The following is a 4,173-nucleotide window of genomic DNA, read 5'->3' on the forward strand; positions in this document are numbered from 1 at the left end:
CCTATTTAAACAGACAGCATTAGCTTTTTTAAACTGACCGAGTTAGCTTAACTAAACAGATAACTTTAGCCTATTTAAACAGACAGCATTAGCTTATTAGACTGGCAGCGTTAGCTTAGCTAAACAAATAACTTTAGCTTATTTAAACAGACAGTGTTAGCTTAGTTAAACAGATGGTAGCTTAATTTTACCGAGAGAATAACTACCTAACAGTTGCTCATACAGAAGGTTTTCTGACCTTTTTAAGTTGCTCATTGTCGTTGTGCTAGCTTGCAGCGTTAGCACTGCTGTCAGATGAAGTGCAACAATTAGGGCAAATATGAATGTTTGTGTAGATTTTGACACTTGTGAGCATCTTTGAATAATTTGGTTTTTTAGTATTGATTATATTGAGATATGAATTATTTTAACGACCCTGAAACATGAAATAATTAGAGCATTTCTCACATAATGTCATTTTTCAACTGTTTAAAAGTAGATGCAGGCATGTGCTTTGTGCAGTAAATGCATCCAGAACTCAATCAGGTCCTTGCAGAAACTGATGATCTGCTGTTTCTCTGAGGGGAACCTCAGATGCCAAAACACTCCAGTGGGCTTTTGTCCTTACAGGCAGGTACCTGAAGCTTCTGCCTGTCAGTCACACAGGCACCCTCTGAGATATTTAAGCTCAAAGCGAGGCTTCGTTTTTCTTGCTTTTGTCTCCTAAGGCATTGTGAGATCAGTCATCAGTGAAGACAGAACACCCACCCTCCCTAAATATGGTCTCCCCTTCCTCCCCTTCTATCATCTTTCTCTTTCACTTTTATTGATCCACTCTGGGCTTTTTTTCCACTGGTTTGGTCCGTACAATTGAGCAAGATTTTTTTCATTTTTGCTTGTTTCATACATCTTCCTGTCTTTCATTGTTTCTTATTCCCCCGTGTTTTTACATTTATTCCCTCTTTGCTCTGCTGTCCTTAATGACTCCTTTGTTTATGCATTAATTATTTTTCTCATTGTTATTTAGCCACGCTCCTCCTCACCGTCTCCCTTTGCTACTTCTCCACGGTCACGTTTCATCCCCCTTTTTTTGTTTTCTTCCTCCCTTCCCGACTGCGACTCCCCTCTCAGAGCTCCCCTCAGAGACGTTCGTTCTATTTGGAGCAGCTGAAGAAAGAATCGGAAGTCATGTAGTAGCCGGCTTTATGGCAGATAGGTACAATAATCACCAGCATTCTTATGTGATAGTATGCTTATTTTATAGAAAACGGTTGCTTTATCGGTTGATTCTGTGTTTGATTAACTTAAAATATTTAAACATCAATTTTTAAGTATAAGAAAATAATTGTGTCATATGCAAAGCATCTGGAAAAAAATTCAGAAAATGTTCCAGATGGTGTAAACCTAACAGCACTTAAGAAAAAGAACATCCATAAGCTTATTCATGTTGAGGAAACTTGATTTTATAACTAAAGCTTTTTTTTTTTTTTTTTATAAATCTGAGTTACTGTAAATATATATATATTTTTTGAAAAGTTCTAATAAGAAAAGTCCAATCTAGTTATAATAACTCAGTTTTTGTTGACTCTGTGTTTTGTTTTTGTTCATTTTTTGCTCCAACAATTTGGTTTAATTCAGAATAAATACATCAAATTTCAGTTTTCATCACGATGTATCGCCATATAAGTGTTTTTCACTCGAAAGAAACTGTATGGCTTATTAACGAAGAATTTTAAATATATTATAAAGCTAAAACATGGCTCTTGTTTCTGTGTTCAAACAAAAAAAAAACCCTCCTTTTCCTATTCCGAAACTCTTTTGCAACACATTTACAGCGTCAGACTCGTAATATCAGGTCTTCAGGGTAATCGGATTGGTAAGTAATTATGAATTCATAAAAATTAAAAAGAAAATGGCCTCTTCCAGCTCTAAATGGCCGTCAAGTTCCCAGATCTGGTGTCTGGATGAAATGTGGGACTGTGCCTGTAACGACTGAATGTGTGTGTTTGATGGAACAGAAAACGGTGTAGGTAATCGATAAGCGGCGAGCGATTGTGACTCGTATTGTAACGTTCTTCGAGGTGGTCGATGCGACTTGAGGAGTGCTATATAAACGCAATCCATTAGGCGTTTATCTTATCATTTATTTATTTTCTCTGGCCGTCGTCGACTATTGCATCAGAGGACCAGGATGCAGCTCAGTGCCAAAGTATTTACTCCACTTTAAGAAACTGAACTGAGGAGTTTTACCTGAACTGGGAGGAGGATTCCACATTTCAACCTTCTTTGCAAATAGAGATCTGAAAAGTGTGGAGCACATGTGGGTCAATATTTTTATTAGACCACCTTTCACATCCATTTGAAGTTGCAAGTCATTTGCGACATGACTGGTGTATACATTTGCTTCAGAATGGCAAATTCATATATTTACCACAAATAGAACAGCAAAAAATATTTGTCACTAAATGGCTAACTGTTAATGTCTTTTCTAGTCAACTAAATATTGAACTATTTAGATTGTCTATTATCATTCTGATTGACAAACCTGCTTCAGAACGACCTCTATAATTATATTTGATGGACTTTGACTAGGCCATTCTGATTCATGAGTTTGATTCAGAATGGCCTCTACTGGACTTTTGACTTGGCCTTCCAGTTTTTGCATCTTTGCAACAAAATGAATAACCTTAAGAGTTCTTCATCTTTATTTATTTACTTTTAAAATATTATAATAATAAAAAATGAAGTGAGGATCAACAATACACCCTCCAAATAATCTCTAATTTGGCTTTAATTCTTGAATGTGATGGTAGGGAAAGTACATCAGGTGGAGATGTGGCTAACGCTAAAAGATTAAGCTAACTTCTTATCTCCATGCTAACATGTGAAGCACTCCTAATGTGTCTCACGGTACATTTGTTTCCATGGCGACGTTCTGTTTTAAACGCGGAGCATAAAAGCGGCTGACCTGCACGACAGCTCGGCCTATCTCTGCAGGATAAGGAAAGAAATGTGACAGCGTGCCATGCTAATCCCGTCACACGGCAACAAGTCACATTACAGCAAAAGGTATTTTGCGGTAAGCAGAAGCACAGAACAGCATGAGGCCTGTGTGTTAGAAATCTGCACATTTACTCGGCTCCAATTTAAATTTTCTGCTCCAAACCCACGTGTTTGTGTGCAGCTAGAAGAAAACGTCTGGCTAACAGAACCACCATGGTAGGCTTATTTTACAGCAGGGGTTCTGGTTTAAGTAAAAGGAAAAACACATTAAGCCAGTTCACTTTCACACCAATGAAAACTCTGGGGTGGGGGGGCGAATTAAAAGCATGCGCTTTGAGTTTAAAGGCAGGATTTCTTATTTTAACTCTCTTATGCTAATATTTTCTCATCTGAATCCTCAGCGTCTTCCTTCAGCTAGCAACATGCTAGTGCGCTTGTAAGTTTATCTGTGTTTGTAGGTTTTCTTCTCTGTGGGAGGAGCAAGATTAAAACAAGACCAAAGATATTTATTCAAAATGTAAGTGTTCTCATATAGTGTGAGAGTTAAAACTGCTGCGGTCCCTACGTTAAACATGACTTTTTCTTTTTTACCCTTTTATTGATTTTACAAATTAATCATGACCAACAAATTTCTTCTTTTTTTTTTACATAAACAATTAAAAAAACAAACTATAATCTGAAAGTGAAAACTGATTTTGATCAAATAATGACCACTAAAAAAATTTTTGGGCATATAATAAGAATCTAAGGTAGGATTTATCACTTAGAAAGGCTGAAACGTTATTGAATGTTACATTTACAATCAAGCACGCTTAATTCAGTTTTTATCATATTTAAAACACTTCAGTGTTCAGTTTATTGTGAGTTTGGTAGGTTTGTGTGTTCTTGCTTCTCACTGTCCTTCAACCTCAAATGCTCCCCATATACAGATGCAGATACATTTTTGACAACAAGCCAGTAAAGCTTTTTAGCCAAAGCTTTTTGAAGGCTCAGGTGCTTCTGCTGCTCTCGCTTCTTTACCTTTACTCTCTATCTCAATGTCCTGAACCCACCAACCCCGCTCCCCCTTCCTTGTTACCTTGCTTTACTCATCCATTTAGACTTTGTTCAGTTTCTCCTCTTCTGCAACTTTTCCAAACACTCCTCGCTGTCTCCTTCCACGCCTTGTTTGCTCCCGCGCCGCTTCCCGCC

At 37.4% G+C, this 4,173-nt stretch overlaps 1 protein-coding gene across 1 annotated transcript in view; it reads left to right on the forward strand.

The window, feature by feature from the left end:
- The window catches only part of LOC103474030 (transmembrane protein 47), an 18,800-nt gene that overhangs the window by 3,476 nt on the left and 11,151 nt on the right, over positions 1-4,173 (forward strand).

The sequence above is a fragment of the Poecilia reticulata genome, linkage group LG2 (assembly GCF_000633615.1).
Source record: "Poecilia reticulata strain Guanapo linkage group LG2, Guppy_female_1.0+MT, whole genome shotgun sequence".
NCBI classification, from domain to species: domain Eukaryota; kingdom Metazoa; phylum Chordata; class Actinopteri; order Cyprinodontiformes; family Poeciliidae; genus Poecilia; species Poecilia reticulata.